This window comes from Eretmochelys imbricata, chromosome 1 (genome assembly GCF_965152235.1).
Source record: "Eretmochelys imbricata isolate rEreImb1 chromosome 1, rEreImb1.hap1, whole genome shotgun sequence".
Taxonomy (NCBI): Eukaryota; Metazoa; Chordata; order Testudines; family Cheloniidae; genus Eretmochelys; species Eretmochelys imbricata.
In genome coordinates, this window is record NC_135572.1 from 297255787 (window position 1) to 297282510 (window position 26724).

Consider the following 26724-nt stretch of genomic DNA (forward strand, 5'->3'; position numbering starts at 1 on the left):
CCCTGAACAAAGTACTGTGTCCCTGGAAGAAGCCTAGAGAGAGGTTTTGGGCTAGGTGTGGTCTGAAAGGGTTTGTCTACACAGCAATAGAACACCCATCACTGGCCTATGTCAGTTGACTCAGGCTCTTGGGGGTCAGGCTGTGGGGCTATAAAATTGCAGTGTACATGTCCACTTTTGGAATTGAGCCTGAGTCAGCTGACATAAGACAGTTGTGGCTGTTTTACTGTAGTGTAGATATACCCAAAGAGGCTGGATGCTGTGAGCAAGGAAACTCACTTATGTTCTTTGTAAAGAAAGAAAATTGCATAAAAGAAAATACCTGAGTCCATCACCAATTTCTCCTCCCACCAGGAACAACGTGGTGACTCCAAACTCTTCCCTCCTGCACCCTGTGCTCCTCTCTTCAAGTTCCATGCCGATTGTTACATCTTTAAACAATTTTTGTTGTTATGGGTGGTAGAGCTGGACAACTTTTTTCACACAATTTTTTCCTTTGAAAAATGCAGATTCTGCTCAGTCAACACATTTTGTGAATTTAACAAATTTGTTTTAGTCAAGGCTCTGTGTCCTCTTGGCCCTGGGCTTGGCCCTGTTTGTCTAAGCATGCCAGCTCTCCGCTGCTATTATACAGTTGTATTTGATTTAATTTCCACCACTGACCTGAGACTGTAACTACTTCATATGACCTGTGTCCCACTGAATAGTCAATTGTTCGCTTTTCCCATTTCTTTAGGTGGCTATTTAATGGTTAAGCCAGATCTGCTCCCCTGTGCAAAGTAGCCTCAAGTCTTTGCTCCTTTGTTGTAAAGGGCTGCCTGCTTAGCTTGGCATTCTCTTAACTGCTTCTGTGTAGTGTTCATCATTCCTCTGGTGGACTGAAACACACTGCCCCTCTTAGGAAGCAGAATCTTGGTTCTCCGGTCCAGTCAGTCATTGTGCTGGGTTACTATCTAGGCCAGGGGTCTCAAACTCCCCACTCACGGGCCATCTGCGGCTTGTGAACCTCCCCAACATGGCCCGCGGGGCTCCAGCAGTTTTGGGCCTGGGTGTCTCCCTTGGCCCCACCTGCTGCCCCTGGGCACTCCACCCCAGGGGCCCTGGCAGCGCAGTGGAGCTCAGCGGCATCTGCCTGCTCACTCCAGTGGCTGCTGGCTCCGGCACAGGGCGGGGCTGTGCCGGGCAGGGCTGTGCCTTTGCACACTGCCCCCACGCCAAGCGCCCCTGCAGCCAATGGGAAGCTGCAGGTACGGTGCCTGGTGGCAGCAGCACGCGGAGGCCCCCCAGCCTGCCCCGCCTTGGAGCCCCAGGTAAGGGCCGCACCCCCAACTCCCTCCCAGAGCCTTCACCCCCACCCCCTCCCCATATACCCTCTCCTTCCCCCAAACTCCCTCCCAGAGCCTGCACCCCCAGCCCAGAGCCTTAGGCAGGTGGGGGTTGGAGTATTGGGGGGCAGGTTCTGGGTGGCATGAGTGACATTATTGACCCACTGGGAGGATTTGAGGATTGGCACTGGCCCGAAGGTAAATTGAGTTTGAGACCCCTAATCTAGTCCCTGGGAGGGTGTATTTCAATGGTTCAAAGCTGCCAGGTAAGGATCCCTTCATGTCTGATTTGACTTTGCTGTCAGCCTCTTGGCTGTCTTTACTGCAGACTTTGCCTTTCCATTGCTTTGTGGATACCCAAGGGAAGTTGTCTTGTGCTTAAATTCCCATTTGGCACTGAATCATTTGAATTCTGTTGCAGGGTACAGCACATTGTCTGAAGAAAGAAAAGGAGTACTTGTGGCACCTTAGAGACTAACAAATTTATTTGAGCATAAGCTCTCATGAGCGACAGCTCACTTCATGCTGTAGCTTACGAAAGCTTTAACAAATTTATTTGAGTGTAAGCTTTCGTAAGCTACAGCATGAAGTGAGCTGTAGCTCATGAGAGCTTATGCTCAAATAAATTTGTTAGTCTCTAAGGTGCCACAAGTACTCCTTTTCTTTTTGCGAATACAGGCTAATACGGCTGCTACTCTGAAACCTGTCACATTGTCTGAGCGTAGCATGTTAGATATACTGTACCTTGCAAAATGTGCCTTCAGTTTCCTGATCACAGTTCTTGCCTGAGTGTCCTCCAAATAGTCTACCTTTGAGAAATATAGTGATAGATTCTGTAAATGAATTGACTGTCCCATGCACCCCCATACCACCAGCAATGTCTTTGCATTGCCCCCTGCTCTCGATTCTCCCTTTTCCAGACCCTTTTACACAGATTCCACACACTTACTAAACCAGTCACTACCCTTGTTAGGCATCTGGATTAATTCAGACAGTCAACTCAAAAGTAAAACTCAAAGTTCCAAATATCTGTCCTGGGTATGGCTCTTACCTGAGAGCCTGGTTGAGCAAAAGGGTTCCTTCAAGTGTGGTTTCCCCCCCACAGTTCTTAAGATCCACTCTGGGAATTGGCTTGCCACTGTCCTACTCACAGCTGACTCCATTGCAGACTTCCCAGGCTCAGCTCTTCCACAAGAGCTCTCTTACAAGGAACCAGATGCTTGAGGTTCCCTCCCTGCACCAGGTGCCTCTGGTTGGCTCTTTTAGCAAGTCTGCTCCAGGCCTCAAGGGTCCTGCAGGCAGCTTCCTCTGTTCCTCTCACAGACTCAATCTACTTAGCTAAACAAACAGAAGGTTAAGGGGTGACTTGATTACAGACTATAAGTATCTACATGGAGAAAAAAATAATTAATAGGCTCTGTAATCAAGCAGAGAAAGATATAACAACAGAATCCAGTGGCTGGAAGTTGAAGCTTGACAAATTCAGACTGGAAATACATATTTAATCCCCAGAGTAATTAACATTGGAACAGTTCTGCTAGGGTCATGGTGGATTCGCTAACACTGACAATTTTAAAATCCACATTGGATGTTTTTCTGAAAAATATGCTCTAGGAATTATCTTGGGGAAGTTCTATAGCCTGTGCTACACAGGATGATATAACACAGATGATCACAATGGTCCCTTCTGGTCTCGGAATCCCTGGCTCTTCTTGGGCAGGCCTCAGTCCCCAGGTATGAAGCATGTGTCAGCCTCATGATGTCCGTGCTTAAGTCTGCTGGGCTTACTGCTCAGTCCCCTTTAAATAAAATCCTATCTTGCACTCACTGATCTTCAGCTGGAAGCAGGAGGGTAACCTCCTGCAGAACTTGCTTCTTGCCATCTGGCCAGTTCTGGAGTCTGAGTTGTTTTACTGCCTGTAGCACCTGTGGCAAATTCCTTCCCCTGGGCTATTTCCCTCTCCTGCCCTTCAGCTTGTGGGGCTTCCTGCCCTCCCGCTGCACAAACCAGATGTCCCTTTACCTAGGGTCTTGGTCTTCTTAGTCCACCACAGCACTTCTCCAAACTCTCCTTTGCTTCCCTCCAAACTGCTCTCTGCTCCAACACCAATCCACTCTGCTTCAACTCCTCCTCTTGTCTGATTGAAGCAGGGAGTTTTTGTCATGTGACTGGCTTCAGGTGCTTTAATTGGCTTCAGGTTCTTTAATTAATTTATAGCAAACGTTCTTTCCTCTACAGGGAACAAGACTCCCTTCTAGCACTCTCCTGCTGTCCCCTGGCCTGGGCTTTCCTTGCTTTTTGCCCCTGCTTTTAGCTTCCCCCCCCCCGACCAGGCCAGACACTCTTCCCCCTTCTCCCCCCCAGCTTTTTTTTTTTGTTTCTTTGCTGTTGCTTGAGTGCTGGTCAGCTGCTGGCTGGCTGTCAGCCCCCCTGCCTGCCCTCGGATGCTGCTACCACTCCAGCTGAAACCCCCTGAGGGGGGGGCCTACTGACCCGCTTCCCAGAGCGGGGGAGTGGAGGGATCCAGCCCCCAGACCCAGCCGCTTGCTGTTTGTTTGTGGACCCGTATCTGGCCAAGAGAGACTCTTATCATCTGTTCCGGCATCCCTGGAATGCTACAGCTGCAAAGAAAGCCCGGAAAAGAAAAGGAAAAAGCCGTCTACCGGAGGAACACCGCCCAGGGAATCTACAAATTGCCGTGGAGGGGGCCTTAAGATTGAGTAACTTTGGAACTGTGCTCTTGTGTGGGGGGGAGGCCTTGACTGTGTTTGTAGGGACACAGGGGGTGTGGCACAGAGCTGCGCCCCGATCCATCTGTGTCCTCCCAACCCCCACACTACTATCTTCACCACTGCCCCCTCCACCGTCTTTGCTGGCTGTTTAACATCTGCCTCTGGACTCAGCTGCTCGCCCTGATTCCACCGTGTGGGCCAGAAGCACCAGCCAACCAAACAGGACTCTCCGTACAAGCGTACGGTGGTTCATATGCCCCCCCCCCCGTGAATTGTCCACCCCACAGCTTGTCCCTTTTTATCTGACCCCAACTCCTGTTAACCACCTGCCACTGCCCCCACTGGGGCATCGGCAGTGGAGGGCACCGGGATCACCTCTGCCGCTGCCATGCCCATCACCTCCCCAGACTCTAGGGGAGCCCCCCCAGCCAGCGGGAAAGGCCAGGGCAAGAAGAAGGGGAAGGGCCCCGCCAAAACCACCGGGCCCCCCCCCCCCCGTGGCAGGGCCACCCCCACTGCTGCGGCCCTGCCACCGACCACGGTGTCCTTCACTGCTGCCTCTTCCACCAGCTCTGTGGGTGTCCCCTCCTCAGCCCCCAGGATGTATGCCCAGGCAGCGGCAGCCCTCTCGCCTGCCGCCTCGTCATCTCTCCCGCCCACCACCTCCGCCACCATCAATAGTAGCTGGGGCCCCTTTCCCACCATGACAAGAAAGCACGGTGTCCGATGCCTCCTAGTGCCCGCCTTGCCCCAGGTGGAGACCTACGTGCGGGTGTTGGCAAGGGTGGTGGGGCCCTCGGCCATTGTGGCAGCCTCCAAAATGTACGGGAAGGTCGTCGTCTTCTTAGCATCAGAGGCTGCCACCCAGGAAGCAGTGGAGAGGGACCTGGCGGTGGGAGGGAGGGGTGTTTGTCCCCCTAGAGCGGCTAGAGGACCTGGGCGTCCGCCTGATCCTGACCTCTGTCCCTCCTTTTCTCCCCAATGCTGCCCTGTTACCCACTCTTTCCACCCTGGGGAAACCTGTTTCTGTTATCAGCCCTCTCCCATTGGGCTGCAAGGACCCCACCTCCGGCACATCTTTTCCTTCAGCTGGCAAGTGCAGCTTCTGCTGCCGTCGAGCGCCTCTCCATCATGCAGCGCCGAGGGGTCCTTCCTAGTCCCCCACCAGGGAGCCCGTTACCGGGTGTACTTCTCCACGGGGGAAGCCCGGTGCTACCTCTGCCAGGTGTTGGGGCATGTCCGGAGGGACTGCCCCTTAGCCCGGAAAGGAGGGGCACCTGGGCTCCCCGAGACCTGGCAGGACATCGGCCCCGTCACTGCCGACACCCCTGGCCCCCCGGTACCTAAACCCGCCCCCCCTCCTCTTCGGACCACCACTACTCCCGCTCAGGCCTAAGGGGCACCTCCCCTACAACGCCCAGACGAGCGGGAGAGCCCCGGCCTCGCTGCTGACAATCTGGCGGGGCCCATGGAGGAGGGTGTGGCAGAGATACCAACAGGCATGGGAGAGAGCCTGCCCCAGGGAGAATCCTCCCTCCCTTATGCTGCCCCACTATTCCCCCCCTCAAGTCCCTGAGCCATCGCCTCTACCCCCTGACACGACCCCTGCTAATCAGCCCCCAGATGGAGGGCCGGGCCATAGTCCAGGGGAAGCGAGGCAAGCAGAAGGCTCGAGTTCTGCCTCATCTACCCAAAGCGGAGGCCCCCCAGAAGACCAGGAAGGGGGACACCGATGCCGGGCCTTCCGCTTTGCCCACGAGTGTGTACCATCCACCGGTGTCAGCTGGGAAAGACGTGGCAGCACTGGAAGGTAGCGTCTCCCCTCCACAGGAGACCCTCCCCTCCGAGACCCTCAAGGAAGCCCCTTCTGTCCTGACACTACCCGAAGCCCCCGTGAACCCCGAGGCAACTATTGTGGTGGGTGCCAGCAGGGAGAACCCCCGGGTGGTGGAAAGTATCCTCTCCTCCATGTTTGAGGAGATCAAGGCCCTAGATCTGACCTCGGTCGCCCAGGGGAAGGACTACCTTTTGCCAGCAAACCTCGATCTGGGCGACCTCCCTCCCCCTAACTGCTGCTTCTACTCCCACATCCGAGGAGCCCCTGGACTCCTCCATCGACCCGGCCACTGATGGCACCCCGCTGACGACCACTGAGCCTGCTCAGGTGACAGCCAGCGCCACGCAGCCGGGACACGAGTTGCCGGGGCACCCCCCATTGGTGCGGAGCAATTGACTTCCTTCCCGGGCGGGGGCCCTACAGAAGATAATCCACCTCCTGATGCTGTGGCCGCTAAATCCACCATAGAGCCCGCGCCCGGTATCACTGAGCTCCCTCCCCACCCCCTTAACCCTCGAGCCTGATCGGGAGGTGCCACCATCCAGCTGCTTGCCTCCCGAAACCCAGAACCTCGCCTCTGCCCCTGCCCCTGCCCTTACACCTATCCAGTTTACCTCCTGCAATGTTATCGCTGTCCCTGGGGCTGTCTCCTTCCCTTTTCCAACTGATGACCCCCAGGGAGCGGCATTTGTGTTCTCCTGCCCCGACCCATTAGGGGCTGCTATTTTCTCTCCACCGCCCCCTATTGCCCCAGGGTTTGAGGAGGACCTAGAAGCTCCAGCCCATCAGGCACCCCGTCAGGGGTCCGCACCCTGCTTGCCCGTTTTAATAGGCCACGGGGCTGCACCAAGGGCCCTGCCGGGGAACAATCAGGAAACCGTAACCCCACCCCCCCCATGAGCTGCGAGGAGCGCTGCGGAAGTTTTTAGAAGATGTCTGTGGCTCCCGCAAGAAGGTACAGCTTGCTCTCCAGCGATGGGGGAACTTTTCTCAAATTCTCTGCACCACAAGGGGCCCTCATGGGGGAAGGTAAAGGGATGGGGAAGCAGGATGCCGCGGCCTACTGGCGAGTCCACCTCTTCTGTGACCAGTTACTCACCTACAGGATGGCTCAAGGACTGTTGCGCGGCCTGCTGGGGGATGCGAGTGTCCACGCCAGTGAGGATCCCCCCCGGCCCTCCCCATGACACCTCTCACCATCACAATGTTGAACACCCGGAGTTGTAGGATGGCTTTCCGCAGGTCCCAGGCGCCCTCCTTCTTTCGGGAGGGAGGGTACTCTATGGTTTTCCTGCAGGAGACCCATATGGATCCAACCGCCGAAGACAGTTGGCGGCTGGAGTGGGGGGCAGGGCCTACTTTAGCCATTCCACGGTTCAACAGGCTGGAGTGGCGACCCTGTTCTCCCCCGACCTACTGCCTGAGGTGCTAGGGGTCGCAAAGGCTGAGCCAGGTCGCCTGCTGCATCTCTGGGTCTGTATGGAGGAGCTTGTGGTTAACGTTTATGCCCCGACATCGGGCCCGGAGCGGCTGCAATTCTATCAGCAGGCGTCCGCCTTCCTCGGCACCTTAGATTCTCACCAGTGCGTGGTCCTGGGAGGGTATTTTAATACCACCCTTGAAGAGCGGGACTGCTCGGAGACGGAGCAGGGCCCGGCTGCCATGGACACCCTCCGGGAGATAGTCTAACATCACTCCCTAGTGGACATCTGGCGTGACCACCACCCAGATGACACTTCCACGTTCACCTTTGTCCGGGTGGAGGCCCATCGGTCACGCCACTCCCAGTTGGACCACATCTCTTTATCACACTTCCCTCTCTCACGAGCCCACTCCTCCAGCATTCGGCTGGTCCCATTTTCTGACATCACCTAGCCACCGTGACAGCCTCCCTCTGTGCGGAGTGGCCGGGGCTGGCCTATTGGCATTTTAACAACAGCCTGTTGGAGGATGAGGGCTTTGTGACGTCCTTCCAGGAATTCTGGCTGGCCTGGCGAGGGCAGCGGCGTGCCTTTCCCTCGGCGCAGCGATGGTGGGATCTGGGGAAGGTGCGCACCCGGCTTTTCTGCTGCGACTACACCTGGGGCACCAGCTGACGGAGAAATGCGGCGATAGAGCAGTTGGAACGGGAGGTCTTAGAAATGGAGAGGCGTCTGGCCACCAGCCCCGAGGACCCGCTCCTCTGCAGAGCATCCCGGGAGAAGCGGGAGGAGCTCTGGGCCCTCGAGGACCATCGGGCCCGGGGCACCTTTGTTCAATCCCTCATCTGCCTCCTTCGGGAGATGGATCGCGGCTCCCACTTCTTCTGTGCCCTGGAGAAAATGAGGGGGGCCAAGAAACACGTCACCTGCCTCGTGGCAGAAGACAGCACCCCCGTCACGAAACTGGGGGAGATGTGCAGGAGGGCCCAAGCCTTCTACGCAAGTCTTTTCTCCCCGGATCCGACTGACCCTAGCGCTTGCAGAGTGCTCTGGGAGGAGCTCCCTACAGTCAGCACAAGCGACCGAGACCAGCTAGAGTTGCCTCTCACTCTGGCTGAGTTCTCGGAAGCCCTCCGCTGTATGCCCACTAATAAGTCTCCAGGCATGGACGGGCTGACCGTAGAGTTTTACCGTGTGTTTTGGGACTCCTCGGCCCAGACCTAGTCACCGTCTAGGCCGAGTCTCTGCAGAGCGGGGTCCTCCCTCTTTCATGCAGGCGAGCTGTGCTCGCCTTATTGCCGAAGAGGGGGGACCTCCGCGATTTACGAAATTGACGTCCCGTCTCGCTCCTCAGCACAGAGTACAAAATCGTAGCGAAAGCAATCTTGCTGCTGCTAGGGTCTGTGCTGGCGGACATGATCCAACCAGACCAGACCTACACCGTCCCAGACCGCAGTATCTTTGATAATCTATTTCTGGTGCGGGACCTTTTGGAACTCAGGTGTAGAGACGGTCTGTTGTTCGCCCTCCTGTCCCTAGATCAGGAGAAGGCATTCAATAGGGTGGACCACGGGTACCTCTTGAGCACTCTGCAGGCGTTTGGCCTCAGGCCCCAGTTTGTAGGTTTGTAGGTTTTCTCTGCGTGCTGTATGCTTCCGCAGAGTGTCTGGTTAAGCTCAACTGGACCCTGACCGAACCGGTCAGCTTCAGGCAAGGAGTACGGCAGGGGTGCCCCCTCTCGGGCCAGGTGTACGCTATGGCAATCAAGCCCTTCCTCTGTCTCCTCCGCAGGAGGTTGACAGGGTTGGTGCTGCGGGAGCCGGAGCTGCGGCTGGTCCTGTCGACGTACACTAATGACGTGCTCCTGGTAGTCCAGGACCTGGGCGACTTGGCGTGGGTGGAGGCTTGCCAGGCCATCTATTTGGCAGCCTCCTCCGCCCGGGTCAACTGGGTCAAGAGCTCTGGCTTGGCGGTAGGAGACTGGTGGCAGGCGAGCTCCCTCCCACAGCGCTTCAGACCATCCGGTGGAGCGTGGGTCCACTGCTCTACCTCAGCATTTACCTTTCTGCCACGCATCCCTCTCCGCTGGAGAACTGGGAAAATTTAGAGGGCGGGGTGATAGAGCGGCTCCGGAAATGGACGGGACTACTCCGATGTCTCTCCCTCCAAGGGAGAGCGCTGGTGCTTAATCAACTAGTCCTGTCCATGCTCTGGTACCGGCTCAACACCCTGGTCCCGGCCCCAGGTTTCCTGACCAACCCCTGGACATTGATTCTGGGGTTCTTTTGGTCAGGAATGCACTGGGCCCCTGAAGGGGTTCTTCATCTACCCCTGAAGGAAGGAGGACAGGGCCTGAAGTGTCTGCACTCTCAGGTCCGCGTCTTCCGCCTCCAGGCCCTACAGAGGCTCCTCTGTGGTGCAGGCAGTTTGGCGTGGAGCATATTGGCGCACGCCATCCTGCGCCACATCCGAGGGCTCCGATATGACCGGCAGCTCTTTTATCTCCATCCGGGAGGTCTTCAACGAGACCTCTCTGGGCTGCCGGTCTTCTACCAGGACCTCCTCCGGACTTGGAAACTGTTTTCAACGACCAGGTCCGTGGCGGCCACTGAGGGGGCAGATCTCCTTGCAGAGTCCCTGCTACACAACCCCCAGCTCCATGTGCAGGTGGCGGAGTCACACTCGGTGCACCAGAGCTTGATCCTGGCAGAAGTCACGAGAGTCGGAGACCTCCTGGACTACGACCGGGGAGACTGGCTGGATCCCCTGACGCTCGCTTGGCGCATGGGGCTCTCCAGACCTCATACCCCCTCCCCCCGGCGCGTACTTCAGGAGGTGAATGCCACTTTGCCGCCCGCTGCTCGAGCTTACCTCGACCGGGTCCTGCTCAAGGGCACGCCCTGCCCACCCTCTACCCCAGGCCCGCTGGACCTTTTAATTGGACCCCTGCCCTGTAGACCCAATCGACCCCCTCACCCTTTTATTGCAAGCCGGCTGCATGAACTGCAGCCCGTATGCTTCCAAACCACGCCAAGGAAACATCTACACACACTCGTGCTCCACACCCTTCACACCCTCACCCTAGTGTCTCACCCTGACACAAAGTGGCGAGACCTTCTGCCACCTTTGGAGGGTGAGCAGCCCTGGTGGGTCAGCCTGTATTCCATCTTGGTTCCGAGACCCGTCGGGGACATCAGTTGGCGGCTCCTCCACGGAGCTGTGAGCATGGGCACATACTTGGCGCGGTTCACCCCCATCCCAGATACTTGTCCCTTTTGCGGTGTGAGGGAAACCCTGGCGCATGTATATTTGGAATGCGCCAGGCTGCAGCGCCTGTTTTGGCTCCTCACAAATCTTCTATTACGTTTTTGGTTGCATTTTTCCCCTCACCTTTTTATTTATGCACTCCCCATCCATGGCCTCACAAAGTCGCAGGATCTCCTAGTTAACCTCCTCCTGGCCCTGGCTAAAACAGCCATCTATAAAACCAGAGAGAGGAGGTTGGCCGCTGGAGGTTGGCTGATGGAGTTTCCCGTGACTGTGGGGCCGCTTTCCGATCCTTGGTCCGTTCACGTATCCGGGCGGAGTTCCTCTGGGCGGCATCCACTGACTCCCTTGATGCTTTTGAGGAGTGGTGGGCACTGTCCGAGTTTCTTTGCTCGGTGTCCCCGTCCGGTTCCCTTTGTTTGACCCTTTGATTGGGGGAGAGAGTAAGGGACCCCAGCCCCAGCCATTGCTGCTGTGGACACCACCACCTTAGAGGGGTCCTTTCACATGTGGGTGCACATGCCCCCCCCGCCCCTGGATTGTCCACCCCACAGCCTGCCCCTCTTGTTGGCTGCTTTCTAAGGAGGGAATTGTTGGTGACAACTGGGCGTGGCGCCAGGTAACTCGAGGGGGTGGCAGACCTTGAGAATCGATGAAGCCCCCTCGCTCTGGGCCACCAGGTAACTCGGAAGGGTGGAAGACCACGAGAGTCGAGGAAGCCCGCCCTGGGCCCAGGCAAGCTTGAACACTTCCCTCCCCTGAAGCTAATGAGAAAACAATTGTGATTGGTTGCTGTGTTACACATTGCATATGCTGTTGTTTTTGCTTTGTAAGTGTGTTATGCAAATAAAAACACCTTTTTTGCTTCAAAAAAAAAAAACACTCTCTTGCTGCCCTCTGGCCATGCTGTATCACATATCCGCCCCCCCCCGCCCCCCCCTTGCTCAACACCATGAGGTTGGGCTACTTGGGATCGAGAGGCAGTGCTGTCGTGATAGGCCATCAGCGTTGCTGTGTTTGCTTCCAGCCCTATGCTATACCTGGAAATGGAAGGGCTGCAGGGATATGAACCACCTAGTCACTCTTGCGTTCTTCTCCTTGTTTCTGTGCATCCACTGGAGTGGGGCGTGGTCTGTCACAAGGGTAAACCGCCCTCCCAGTAGGTAGTAGCGGAGAGTCTCCATAGCCCATTTTACCACCAGGCATTCCTTTTCAACGACTGCATACTTTTGCTCCCTGGGGAGGAGTTTCCGGCTGAGGTACAAGATTGGGGGTTCCTCCTCCCCTACCATCTGTGAAAGGACGGTTCCTAGCCCTACCTCCGAGGCATCTGTTTGTAGGATGAATGCCTTCTCGAAGTCTGGGGCTATGGGTACTGGATGGCAACAGAGGGCTGTCCTTAAATCTGCAAATGCTCCTTCTGTCGCATCAGTCCACTTTACTACCTCGGGGTCCCGGGCTTTTATCTGGTCCGTCAACGGCCCTGCTTTTATGGCGAAATGAGGGATGAGTCTCTGATAGTATCCTACTATCCCTAGAAATGCTCTGATCTGCTTTTTTGCAGACTGGTCGAGACCAACCTTGTATTGCCTCCACTTTATTCCATTGGGGTTTCACCAAACCTCTCCCTACTACATACCCGAGGTATCTGGCCTCAGCTGGTCCTATCATGTACTTGAGAGGGTTGGCAGTGAGGCCGGCCTTCTGCAGGGCATCTAGCACCGCTTCTACTTTTTCTAGCTGTGTTTCCCAGTCAGGGCTATGGATGACTATGTCATCTAGATAGGCGGCGGCATACTTGGCATGGGGTCGCAGCAATTTGTCCATAAGTCGTTGGAATGTTGCAGGGGCTCCATGGAGTCCGAAAGGGAGGAGAGTGTATTGGAACAGGCCATTGAGTATAGAGAAGGCAGTCTTTTCCTTGGCATTCTTGGCCAGGGGAATTTGCCAATATCCTTTGGTCAGGTCCAGGGTGGTTAGGTATCAGGCCTTGCCTAACTGATCAATGAGCTTGTCAATGTGTGGTATCAGATAGGCATCCAATTGGGATACTTCATTCAACTTCCAGAAGTCGTTGCAAAACCTCAGGGTGCCGTCAGGCTTGGGGATTAGGACGATAGGGCTGGACCACTGGCTGTGGGATTCTTCTTCAATAACCCCGAGTTCCAGCATCTTCTTCACTTCTGTCCTAATTTCTTCCCTTTTAGCTTCCGGTATCCGGTACGGTCTTATCACCCTTACTCCGGGCCTGGTGACACTTATGATGTTGGACCAGTGTCGTACGGCCCAGCTGTGCACAGAACACGTCCTGGTTCCGTTGGATCATATCAATGACCTCTGTTCATTGCTCTGGAGTTAACTCAGGAGATATCTTCACCTGCCCCTGTGGGTCGTCTGTCTGGGGTGGAGCTCCCCGAATGACCAGGCATGTCTCTCGGTCACACCAAGGCTTCAGTAAGTTGATGTGGTAGATTTGCTCTGGCCTTCGGCGGTCTGGTTGTCTGACCTTATAGTCCACCTCCCCAGCGGCTTCCACTATCTCATATGGTCCATGCCAGCTGGCTAGGAGTTTGCTTTCTGCTTCGGCACTAGCACCATCACCCATTACCCCGACTGAAATCTCCGTACTTTCGCCGACGGTTGTAATATGTCCGCTGGGCTTCTTGTACTTTTTTCCAAATGTTCTTGTACTATAGGGGCTACTCGAGTTAGTCGCTCTCTCATCTGTGTCACATGCTCAATGACATTCTTTCCTCTGTTGGGTTGTCCTTCCCAATCTTCCTTGGCAATGTCTAATGTTCCGCATGGGTGGCATCCATATAGTAGTTCAAAGGGAGAGAAACCAGTGGATGCCTGGGGGACTTCCCGTATAGCAAACATTAGATATGGTAGAAGGATATCCTAGTCTTTTCCGTCCTGAGCTACCACCTTCCGGATCATACTTTTAAGGGTACGGTTAAACCGTTTGACCAGTCCATCTGTTTGTGGATGGTAGACTGAAGTCCGTATGGTCTGGATGCAGAATAGGGTACATAGGTCTTTCATAAATTTTGACATGAAAGGGGTTCCTTGGTCTGTCAGGATCTCCTTAGGGATGCCCACTCTGGCAAAAACCTGGAGTAGTTCTTTTGCTATTGCCTTGGATGTGGGATTTCTTAAAGGAATGGCTTCTGGATATCACGTGGCATAGTCAAGGATGACTAGTATGTCGGTGGCCTCGTACCAATCTTTCTAGTGGGTCCACTATGTCCATGGCTATCCTCTTGAAAGGGACTTCAATAATAGGCAGAGGTACTAATGGGGCCTGCAAGTGAGGTTGGGGGCTATGCAACTGGCATTCAGGGCAGGAGACACAATAGCGCTGGACCTCTGCACGTATTCCTGGCCAATAAAACCTTCTTAGGACTCTATCCAGTGTCTTGTCTACTCCTAGATGTCTCCCAAATAGATGACTGTGAGCTAACTCTAGTACTGCCCTTGTGTGTTTCCGTGGGACTAAGAGTTGCTCTACTTCTTCCCCTCGTATTTGTGCTATCCTGTACAACAGATTGCATTTGAGCACATAATATGGACTTGGGCCTTTGGGCTTTCCTTCCACAGGTATGCCATTTACTTCCACTACCTCCTCCCTTACATTTGCATATAGAGGGTCATTGGCTTGGTCCTGCCTGAAATTCTCACGTGCGGTACCAATCTGACCAAATTCCAGGGGGCCTGTTTCTACTCCACCCTCTGGGCTGCCCCTACTTGCGCTAGGAACCGCCTCCGAGTTCTCACTGGCCTGAATGATCTCCTGGCCTCCTGAACGGATTCGCCTACCAACAAGGGAGGTTTTCTGGTTCTCTGCTAGAATCCTGGTCCCCAATCTTTTATCTGCCCTCCTTTCCCCCCAAGACTTTCGGGGTTTTCCCGGGGATGAGAATAACTGTGGGGCAAATTTGGCAAACATTGGGGTGAGGCTATCTGTAGGTGCCTCCGTCTCAGCCCAGGGGTTGCTACCTTCCCCTGGCTCTATTTGCAGGAGTAAGCTCTCAAACCCAGGGAAGTCCCTACCAATTAAGACAGGGTAGGGGGGCCTGGGGACCACCCCTCCAGTCACCCTGGTATTATTCCCCTGGATCTCAATCCATACCAGGATTGTGGGGTAGAAATTTATGGTGCCATGAACGCACATTACCCCTGTGTTATTGGCCCGGGTTAGTTGGTCTTGCCCCACCAACTTCCCCAAAACCAGCATGACAGCACTCCCGGCATCTATTAATGCTATGGTCTCAATACCATTCATTTTTACTGATCTTGTATACCCATGCAAGGTCACTACGACTCCTGCCAGGCCAATTAGGCCACATTGCTCCCCATGATCCCCCAGATTACATTGCATAGGCTCTTCCCTAGGCTCCTATATGCCCCAATTCCCCACACTCATAACACTGCCCCCTTATTCCGGTTGCTGCCCTCTGCCCCGGGGCTATTTGGCCAGACCCCCCCAGTCCTCTCTTCCCAAACCCCAGGTCCCTTCTTGGCCTCAGGCCATTCCTCGGTGTCTTTCCTCCCAGTTATGGTTCTCCTGGAGTTCTTGACAGTCTGGTGCCTTAGGTTTGGGACTAGCTTCCAGGTTTGCTGTGTCTCACCTCCTGGGGTCTGGAACAGTTTGCGGGCTGCCAGCTGTCTTTCGATGAGGGAGATCAACTCATCATAGGTGGAGGGGTCATTCTGGCCAACCCAAACCCGGAGGCCTTGTGGTAGCCCCTTCATATACCGGTCCAGTACCAGGAGCTCCATCATCTTCTCAGAGCTGAGGGCCTCAGGGCGCAGCCATTTCTGGGTCAGGTGGATCAGGTCAAACAATTGCAATCGGGGTGTCTTGTCCTCTGTATACTGCCACTCATGGAACCTCTGGGCTCGCAACGCCGTCGTTACTCTGGCTCTGAGAAGGATCTCTGCCTTCAGCCTGGGGTAATCTGCTGCAGTCTCCGTATCCATATCGGAGTAGACCTTCTGGGTCTCCCCACACAGGAATGGGGTGAGGATACCAGACCACTGATCTTGGGGCCAGGCCTCCCGCAGGACTGCTCTTTCAAAAGCCAGGAGGTATGCCTCCACATCATCCTCCCATGTCATTTTCTGTCGGCAGTGGCTGGCCTGTATGGTCCGGGTCCCGTCGCAGTTGTGGTTCAGCTCCATAAAGGCCTTCATCTGGTTCACCAGCTCTTGCAGCAGGGCTTGATCCTGGGCAGCCTGACTCATCAGACAATTAGTATCCTGCTGCATCCAAGTTGCCTCCTGTTGAGCAGTTGCTTGGACCCGGGTAGCCTCCTGCTGGGCTGCGGTGGCTTGTGTTAGGGCCTTGACCACGTCATCCATCTTAGGGATGGGAGGGTTTCGGCTAACCCTGGTTTAAGTCCCCAGCACGTATATCCCACTTCTCACACCACGTGTGGCAAATTGCCAGCACTACTATGATGAGTCTTGTGCTTTCTCTTCTTGGGGGGGGTTCAGGGCACCGTTTCTTGCCCCTGAACTGGGGTATTAACTGGTGTCCTAGAGGAGGGGAGTGGAGAGGGAGGGACCCAGGCCCGCCCTCTACTCCGGGTCCCAGCCCAGGGGCCCTAGGGATAGCGGTAAACCACTAGAACTAGCGGTTCCTTCACCTGGGCTACTTCCCTCTCCTGCCCTTCAGTTTGTGGGACTTCCTGCCCTCCCGCTGCACAAACCAGGTGTCCCTTTACCTAGAGTCTTTGTCCTTTTAGCCCACCGTAGCACTTCTTCAAACTCTCCTCTGCTTCCCTCCAAACTGCTCTGCTCCAACACCAAACCACTCTGCTTCAACTCCTCCTCTTGTCTGATTGAAGCAGGGAGTTTTTATCATGTGACTGGCTTCAGGTGCTTTAATTTATAGCAAACTTTCTTCCCTCTACAGGGAATAAGGCTCCCTTCTGGAACTCTCTTGCTACCCTCGGGCCTGGGCTTTCCTTGCTTTTTGCCCCTGCTTCAGTCCCCCCCCCCCCCCCGACCGGGCCAGACGCTTTTTCTTCGTTTTTTTTTTCTTTTTTTTTGCTGTTTTTCTTCGCTGCCGTTCGAGTGCTGGTCGGCTGACAGCTTGCCTGCCAGCCCCCTCACACCTGCCCTCGGACGCTGCTACTGCTTCAGCTGCAACCCCCGGAGGAGTGGGGGAGGACTACCAACCCGCTCCCTGGAGGAGGGGAGTGGACGCCCCCAGACCCAACCGTTTTGCTGTTCATTTGTGGACCCGCAATTAATCGTCCTTTTATCTGCTTGGCATTTTTGGATTGCTCCACAAAGACCGGGAGAGAAGACAGCTGACAGAGACATCACCCGGGGAAGCTACAAATCATCGTGGAGGGGGCCGTAAGACTGAGTAACTTTTGAACTGTACTCTCGTGTGGGGGGAGTTTGACTGTGTCTTAACTGCGTTTGTAGGGGCACAGGGGGTGTAGCACGGAGCTGCCCCCCGATCCATCGGTGCCCCCCCCAACACTACTATAACCATCACGGCCCCCCCGCCGTCCATCCCTGCTGGCAACCTGCCGTCTGCCTCTAGACTCAACTGCTTGCCCTGAATTCCATCGTCCGGACCAGACACAACAGCCGACCAAATGAGACTCTTTGGACAAACGCGCATGGGTCCGCATTCCCCCCCCCGCCCCCGGACTGCCACCCCACAGTTTGCCCCTACTACCTGACCCCAACTCCTGTTTCCTTCCCCTGTCCAGTCCGACCCATTTGCCCCCCCGTCCCCCGCCTGCAGCCCAACAGGGAGAAGTGGTTAATCTGCTTCCCCCTCCTCCTGGTGTCTCCCCATCTCTCCCTGCTCACGATGGCGGGGAATGAGAGGGGTGAGGCCCCTCTAACAACCTCAGTTGCCCTTCCCCACCTATCCCCCTACCCAACCCCCTCCCCCCCCCTGCTGCCGAAACACCTGCCACCGCCACCGCTGGGGCATCGGCAGCCGGAGGCACCGGGACGACTATTACCGCTGCTACGCCCAGCGCCCCCCCAGATTCTAGGAAAGCCCCCCCGGTTAGCCGGAAAGACCAGGGTGCGAAGAAGGGGAAGGGCTCCGCCACAACCAACAAGCCCTCCATGGCAGAGGCTGCCCCCACCGCTGTGGCCTCATCATTGATCATGGCGTCCCTCCCCGCTGTTCCCACCAGCTCTGCGAGCATCCCTCCCCCGGCCCCCAGGGCGTATGCCTGGGCGGTGGCAACCCTCCCCCCGCCTGCCGCCTCGTCATCTCGCCCACCCACCGCCTCCGCTACCATCAATAGCAGCCGAAGCCCCTTTCCCACCATGACCAGGAAGCATGGCATCTGTTGCCTCCTGGTGCCCGCCTCGCTCCATGTGGAGACATACGTGCAGGCGTTGGCGAGGGTGGTAGGACCCACGGCTATTGTGGCAGCCTCCAAAGTGTACGGGAAGGTCGTCTTTTTCTTAGCATCGGAGGCTGCCACCCGTGAGGCGGTGGAGAAGGGCCTGGCGGTGGGGGGGGTGTTTGTCCCCCTGGAGCCGCTAGAAGACCTGGGCGTCCGCCTAGTCCTGACCTCCGTCCCTCCTTTTCTACCCAATGCTGCCCTGTTACCCGCTCTCTCCACCCTGGGGAAACCCGTTTCCGTCATCAGCCCTCTCCCGTTGGGCTGCAAGGACCCCACCCTCCGTCACGTCCTCTCGTTCCGCCGGCAAGTGCAGCTTTTACCGCTGCCGGCGGTGGGTGATGGAGAGGCGCTCGAGGGGTCCTTCCTAGTCCCCTACCAGGGAGCCTGCTATCGGGTCTACTATTCCACAGGAGAGGCCCAGCGCTACCTCTGCCGATCAGAGGGGCATGTCCGAAGAGACTGCCCCTTGGCCCGGCGGGGAGGGGCACCTGAGACCCCCGAGACCCAGCAGGACATCGGCTCCGTCGTTGCCGATGCCCCTGGCTGCCCGAGATCTGAAACCACCTCTCCTTCTCGATCCACCGCTGCTCCTGCCCAGGCCCAAGAGACACCTCCCCTACAACGCCCAGACGAGCGAGGGAGCCCCGCCCTTGTTGTTAACAATCCAGCAGAGCCTACGGAGGAGGGTGCAGCAAAGATATTACTGGGCATAGGAGAGGGCGCGCCCCAAGGAGAACCACCCCCCCTCATGTTGCCTCACCGTTACCCCACCGAGCCCCTGAACCATCGCCTCTGCCCCCCGGCACGACCCCTGCTAACCAGCCCCCAGACGATGCTATGGAGGGCTGGACCCTAGTCCAGGGAAAGCGAGGCAAGCGGAAGGCTCGAGCTCCGCTGCACCCATCCGATGCGGAGGCCCCCCGGAAGACCAGGAAGGGAGGCACTGACACTGAGCCTTCCGCTATGCCCACGAGAGAGATCCATCCGCCGGTGTCAGGAGGGGAAGACAAAACAGCACTGGAAGGTAGAATCTCCCCTCCACGGGAGACCCTCCCCTCCGAGACCCCTGAGGAAGCCCCTTCTGCCCGAATATCACCCGAACCCCGAAGCGACCATCGTAGCGGGCGCCAGAGGGGAGACCCCCGGGGTGGCAGAAGACGACCTTTTCTCCATGTATGAGGAGATCGAGGCCCTAGGTTTGACCCCGGTCACCCAGGGAGAGAATGACCTACTGCCAGCTGGCCTCGATTTGGGCAACCTTACCCCAGTCCCCCTTTCCCCATGCTCCCTCCCCCTAACTGCCTTCCTGGGCGAGCACCCTGCAGAAGGTGGTCCACCACCTGAGGCCATGGCTGCCAAATCCACCACAGAGCCTGCGCCAAGCATCACTGGGAGCCCCCTCCCAACCCCCTTAACCCTCAAATCTGTTCGGGAGGCACCATTTTTCAGCTGCTTGCCTCCCGAAGCCCAGAGCCTCGCCTCTGCCCCCACCCCCACCCCTGTCCCTGCCCAATCCACCTTCTCCTGCAATGCTATTGCCGCCCCTGGGGTTATTTCTTTCCCGTTTTTTGCGGATCCCCCCAAGGAGCAGCCTTTGCATTTTCCTGCCGTGACCCATTAGGAGCTGCAATTTTCCCTCCGCCATTCTCTTCTACCTCAAGGCTTGAGACGGACCTAATAACTTTAGCCTGTCAGACGCCCCGTCGGTGGTCTGCACCCTGCCTGCCCGCCTCAGCGGACCACGAGGCTGCACCAAGAGCCCCACCAGGGAATAACCCGGAAATCGCAACCCCACCCCCCCATGAGCTGCGAAAAGCGTTGCGACAGTTTTTAGAAGACATTCGTGGCTCCCGCAACAGGGTACAGCTAGCTCCCTAGCTATGGGGGGACTTTGATCAAATCCTCCAGGCCACAAGGGCCCTTATAAAGGAGGGTAAAGGGAAAGGAAGGCACAGTGCCACGGCCTACGGGCGGGCCTGCAGCTTCCGTGACGATTTACTCACTTATGGGATGTGTCACGGATTGTTGCGTGACCCGCCGGGGGTTGTGAACACCCCCGCCAACAAGGAACCCCCAGCCCTCCGCATGACGTCCCTCATTATTGCAACTTTGAACACCAGGGGCTGTAGGATGGCTCTCCGCAGGTCCCAGGTGCTCTCTTACCTTCGGGAAGGGGGGTACTCTGTGGTTTTCCTGCAGGAGACCCATACGGATCTGACCGCCGAGGACAGCTGGCGGCTGGAGTGGGGGGACGGGGTCTACTTCAGCAACTTCACGATCCGACAAGCTGGAGTGGCAACCCTGTTCTCCCCCAACCTATGGCCCGAGGTGCTAGGGGTCACTGAGTCCGTGCCGGGCCACCTGCTGCATCTCCAAGTCCGTATGGAGGGGCTCGTGGTCAACCTCGTTAACATCTATGCCCCGACAACGAGCCCGAAGCGGCCGCAATTCTATCAGCAGGTGTACGACTTCCTCAGCACCCTAGATTCTCACGAGTGCTTAGTCCTGGGAGGGGATTTTAACACCACCCTCGAGGAACAGGACCGCTCAGGGGCCGAGCTGAGCCTGGCCGCTGCGAACATTCTCTGAGAAATAGTTGAACATCACTCCCTAGTAGACGTCTGGCGTGACCACCATCCAGATGACACTTCCACGTTCACCATTGTCCGGGTGGAGGCCCATTAGTCACACCACTCTCGTTTGGACCATATTTATTTATCCCGTTTCCATCTTTCACAGGCCCACTCCTCCAACATTCGGCCGGCCCCATTTTCCGACCATCATCTAGCCACCATAACAGCCTCCCTCCGTGCAGAGAGGCCGGGGCCGGCCTATTGGCACTTTAACAACAGCCTGTTGGAGGATGAGGGCTTCGTGACGTCCTTCCGGGAGTTTTGACTGGCCTGGCAAGAGCCGCGGCGTGCCTTTCCCTTGGCGCGGCGATGGTGGGATCTAGGGAAGGTGCGCGCCAAGCTCTTCTGCCGTGACTACACCCGGGGCACCAGCCGACGGAGAAATGCAGCGATAGAGCAGTTGGAACGGGAGGTCTTAGAGATGGAGAGGCGTTTGGCCGCCAGCCCCGAGGACCCGTTCCTCTGCGGAGCGTGCCGGGAGAAGCGGGAGGAGCTCCGGGCCCTCGAGGACCATCGGGCCCGAGGTGTCTTTGTTCGATCCCGCATCTGCCTCCTTCAGGAGATGGATCGCGGCTCCCGTTTCTTCTACACCCTGGAGAAAATGAGGGGGGCCAAGAAACACGCCACCTGCCTTCTAGCAGAAGATGGCGCCCCCCTCACGGATCTGGTGGAGATGTGTGGGAGGGCCCGTGACTTCTACACAAGCCTTTTCTTCCTGGATCTGACCGATCCTAGCGCTTGCAGGGTGCTCTGGGAGGAGCTCCCTACGGTCAGCGCGAGCGACCGAGACCAGCTAGAGTTGCCTCTCACTCTGGGTGAGTTCTCGGAAGCCCTCCGCTGTATGCCCACCAATAAATCTCCGGGCATGGACGGGCTGACCATGGAGTTCTACCGCGTGTTCTGGGACATCCTTGGCCCAGACCTAGCCACTGTCTGGGCTGAGTCTTTGCAGGGCGGGGTCCTCCCTCTTTCGTGCAGGTGAGCAGTGCTCGCCTTGTTGCCAAAGAAGGGGGACCTCCGCAACTTACGAAACTGGCGTCCCATCTCGCTCCTTAGCATGGACTACAAAATCGTAGCGAAAGCAATCTCGCTGCAGCTAGGGTCCGTGATGGCGGACGTGATCCACCCAGACCAGACCTATACTGTCCCGGGTCGCAGCGTTTTGACAACCTATTTCTAGTCCGAGATCTTTTGGAACTCGGGCGTAGGGACAGTCTGTCAGGAGAAGGCGTTCGATAGAGTGGACCATGGGTACCTCCTGGGCACTCTGCAGGTGTTTGGATTCAGACCTCAGTTTGTGAGTTTTCTCCAGGTGCTGTACGCTTCCGCGGAGTGTCTGGTTAAGCTCAACTGGACCCTGACCGAACCGGTCAGATTCGGGCGAGGAGTACGGCAGGGGTGCCCCCTCTTGGGCTAGCTGTACGCTCTGGCGATCGAGCCCTTCCTCTGTCTCCTCCGCAGGAGGTTGACGGGGTTGGTGCTGTGGGAGCCGGAGCTGCGGCTGGTCCTGTCGGCGTACGCCGATGACGTGCTCCTCGTGGTCCAGGACCCGGGGGACTTGGCGCAGGTGGAGGCTTGCCAGACCATCTATTCGGCAGCCTCCTCCGCCCAAGTCAACTGGGTCAAGAGCTATGGCTTGGCGGTGGGGGACTGGCGGCAGGCGAGCTCCCTCCCACCCGCGCTTCAGACCATCCGGTGGAGCGTGGGTCCGCTGCTCTACCTAGGCGTTTACCTTTCTGCCACGCACCCTTCTCCACCGGAGAACTGGCAAAATTTAGAAGGCGGGGTGATAGAGCAGCTCCGGAAATGGACGAGGCTACTCCGATGTCCCTCCCTCTGAGGGAGAGCACTGGTGCTTAACCAACTAGTCCTGTCCACGCTCTGGTACCGGCTCAACACCCTGGTCCCGGCCCCGGGTTTCCTGACCAACCTCCGGACATCGATTCTAGAGTTCTTTTGGTCAGGAATGCACTGGGCCCCTGTTGGGGTTCTTGATCCAACCCTGAAGGAAGGAGGGCAGGGGCTGAAGTGTCTGCACACTCAGGTCCGTGTCTTCCGCCTCCAGGCCCTGCAGAGGCTCCTTTATAGTGCAGGTAGTTCGACATGGAGCATATTGGCGCACGCCTTCCTGCGCCGCTTCCAAGGGCTCCGATACGACCAGAAGCTCTTTTATCTTTGTCCGAGAGGTTTTCTGCGAGACCGCTCCGGGCTGCCGGTCTTCTACCAGGACCTCCTCTGGACCTGGAAACTGTTTTCAACGACCAGGTCCGTGGCGGCCACCGTGGGAGCAGATCTCCTCGCGGAGCCCCTGCTACACAACCCCCAGCTCCGGGTGCAGGCGGCGGAGTCCCGCTCGGTGCGCCAGTGTTTGGTCCTGGCGGAAGTCACGAGAGTTGGAGACCTCCTGGACTACAACCGGGGAGACTGGCTGGATCCCCTGACGCTCGCTCGGCGCATGGGGCTCTCCAGACCTCGTACCCCCCGGCGTGTACTTTAGGAGGTGAAGGTCGCCTTGATGCCCGCTGCTCAGGCTTATCTCAACCGAGCCCTGCGCGAGGGCGCACCCCGCCCACCCTCTACCCCAGGCCCACCGGACCTTTCAATTGGGCCCCTACCCCACAGATCCCAACAAACCCCTCACCCTTTCACTGCGAGCCGGCTGCATGAACTGCAGCCGGACAGCTTCCAAATCGCGCCACAGAAATATCTATACACACTCACGCTTCATACCCTTCACACCCACACCCTGGTGTCCTGCCCCGATACAAAGTGGTGGGACCTCCTGCCACCTTTGGAGGCAGAGCAACCCCGGTGGGCCAGCCTGTATTCCACCTTGGTCCCAAGGCTCGTTGGGGACATTAGTTGGCGGCTCCTTCATGGAGCTTTGAGCACGGGCGTGTTTTTGACACGATTCACCCCCATCCCAGATACTTGCCCTTTTTGCAACGTGAGGGAAACCCTGGCGCACGTATATTTAGAGTGTGCCAGGCTGCAGCCCCTTTTCTGGCTCCTCACAAATATTTTATTATGCTTTTGGCTACATTTTTCCCCTCACCTTTTTATCTACACACTCCCCATCCGTGGCCCCACAAAATCGCGAGATCTCCTGGTTAACCTCCTCCTAGCCCTAGCTAAAACAGCCATTTATAAAACCAGAGAGGGGAGGTTGGCTAATGAAGCATCCTGCGATTGTAGGGCTGTTTTCCGATCTTCAGTACATTCATGTATCTGGGCGGAGTTCCTCTGGGCGGCGTCCACTGACTCCCTTGATGCCTTCGAGGAGCGGTGGGCGCTGTCCGAGGTTCTCTGCTCGGTGACCCCGTCCGGTTCCCTCCGTCTGACCCTTTGATTGAGGGGAAGAGCAAGAGACCCCAGCCCCAGCCGTTGCCGCTGTGGATACCATCATCACTGTCACCTAGGAGGGGTCCTATCACACATGGTGTACGTCCCCCCCGCCCCCAAACCGCCCACCCCGGAGCCATGCCCATCTTGTCGGGCACTCTCAGGAGAGGAATAATCGGTGACACTGGGCATGGCACTAGGTAACTCGAAGACCATGAGTGTCGAGGAAGCCCCCCCGCTCTAGGCCACCAGGTAACTCAGGAGGGTGGAAGACCACGAGGGTCGAGAAAGCCCCCCCCGCTCTGGGCCCAGGCTAGCCTGAACACTTCTCCCTCCTGAAGGCTGCTGTGTTATACCTTGTGTTTGCTTTTGTTTTGTTGTATAGTTTTGCTTTATCCTTTTTGGTGATTCCTTGTAAATGTTACTCAAATAAAATTCTTTTCTGCTTCAAAAAAAAGAAAACAAAACACTCTCCTGCTGCCCTCTGGCCATGCTGTATCACACACCCCATCCCGTTGGTGCTTTGTTGGCTTGCTGGAACCCCCTCATCAGAGCTGTGAAGGTATTGTAGCATGTTGACTGATTCCATCTCCTGTTCCAGAGCCATCTGTGTTGTACTCTGCTCTGCTCAGGGTATCTGCTACCAGTAGTAACTTTCCTTGGCAATACCTTATCCTCATACAGTAGTACTGGAGTCTCTACACGTGTTGTAATCATTTGGCTGCTCTCACCAGTGGCTTCTTTTTAATGTTTTCTAATGGTTTATGATCAGACTGCATGTCTGCCTTTTGCCCAAAGGTGAACTGATGGAATCATTCCATTTCAAAGAGCATAGCCAGTAGCTCCTCTTCTATCTGAGCTCCCTTTCCCCCTTTCCGTGTGTGTCAGGGAGCTACTAGCAAATGCTTTGTGTTCCTGGCTTTGCATCAGTGCTGCTGCTGGGCCTCCTTCCGAGGCATCACACTGTCGTTCTAGCTGCTCTGCAGGGTTGTAGTACTTTTTAGGACTGGTGCCTCTATTATTATTTTCTTGACTCTTTCAAATGCCTGTTCTCGGGTCTCTGACTATTCCCACACTGCATAATTGGGTGTTAACTCTCTCTCGGGTTCACAGGCTTATGATAGCAAGGGTATCTCTAAAGGTGCTGGACTTCTTTATATCCTTTGGTCTAGGCATTTCCTTATTGGCTCTCTGTTTCTCAGGGTCTCTCAGAAGTCAACAGATGTCCAATGTAGGGGACCTCTCAGCTCTCCTCTGCTCCAACTTGTCTGCATTCAGCCTAATATTCTGTTCCCAGCACCTGTTTAGGAGTTGTAGCAGCTTGGTATCATGGTTCTGGATTGCCTCTTCCTTGACTTCTCCTACAATAAGAACATCATCAGCTATAATCTTGATGCTGGGGAGTGCCTCTAGTACCTGATTCAGTTTACACTGGAGCATCTCTGTGGCATAAGCATTTGTACCCAGTGGGACATACCAGAAGGTGTGGCAAGAGTTGCCAGGTCTCTGGATGGCTCATCTAGTTCAGGTTTCAGAGTAGCAGCCGTGTTAGTCTGTATCCACAAAAAGAAAAAGGAGTACTTGTGACACCTTAGAGACTAACAAATTTATTTGAGCATAAGCTTTTGTGAGCTACAGCTCACTTCATCGGATGCATTCAGGGGAAAATACAGTGGGGAGATTTATATACACAGAGAACATGAAACAATGGGTGTTACCACACACACTGTAATGAGAGTGACCTGGTAAGGTGAGCTATTACCAGCAGGAGAGCGGGGGGGGGGGGGGGGGGGGCGGGAACCAGTTGGAGAACACTTCAATCTCTTTGGTCACTCGATTACAGACCTAAAAGTGGCAATTCTTCAACAAAAAGCTTGAAAAACAGACTCTAACTAGAGACTGCTGAATTGGAATTAATTTGCAAACTGGATACAATTAACTTAGGCTTGAATAAAGACTGGGAGTGGTTGGGTCATTACACAAAGTAAAACTATTTCCCCATGTTTATTCCCACCCCCCCCCCCCACCACCCAGCTGTTCCTCAGACGTTCTTGTCAACTGCTGGAAATGGCCCACCTTGATTACCACTACAAAAGTCCCCCCCCTCCCAGCTGTTAATGAACAGCACACCAACTAGCAACACACTATTAAACTGTGGCCCCTGCTTCCACGCCTCATACATTTGTAGCACACTTTGACATACTGCTGTTTCAGACTTAGTGTGTGGCAGGTTAATGAGCTGTACATTCACACCTTGACTTGCTGCACAATAAGGGAATGTCTACACAGCACACGAAGCCTGGGCTCTGATGCAGGTTTTAAGCCCAAGTCCCCCTTCCAGGCACACAGGAATCAATATGACTTAAGCCAGAAACCCTCCTAGACTTGGGCCCGTGGACACTGCTAAAGGGTGGTCATAGCCAAAGCCCAGCTGCGACACAGTTCAAAGCCCAGGTATTTTGCCATAGAGATGCAGCTCATGTCCATGTTGTCAGACTCAGGTCTGGAGAGTTGGATAACACTATCCCACAATCCCCTGAGGCTGTGCTGCCCAGCCGTTCCATCCCAAAACTTCCCCACTTGCTTCCCAAGAACCAGAAGCAACCTCCTGGTTCAAATGTAGCCGCTTGATGTTTAACCTTTCATTTCCATGCAGACTGCTCAACCAGATACAGTTAACCCTTGTGTATTAGCAGGGACAACACTGGGGGTGGGGGGCTATAGCCACCCCAAAATTTGCCTTAACCCTCCCCCTTCCTCTCCTCACCCCTC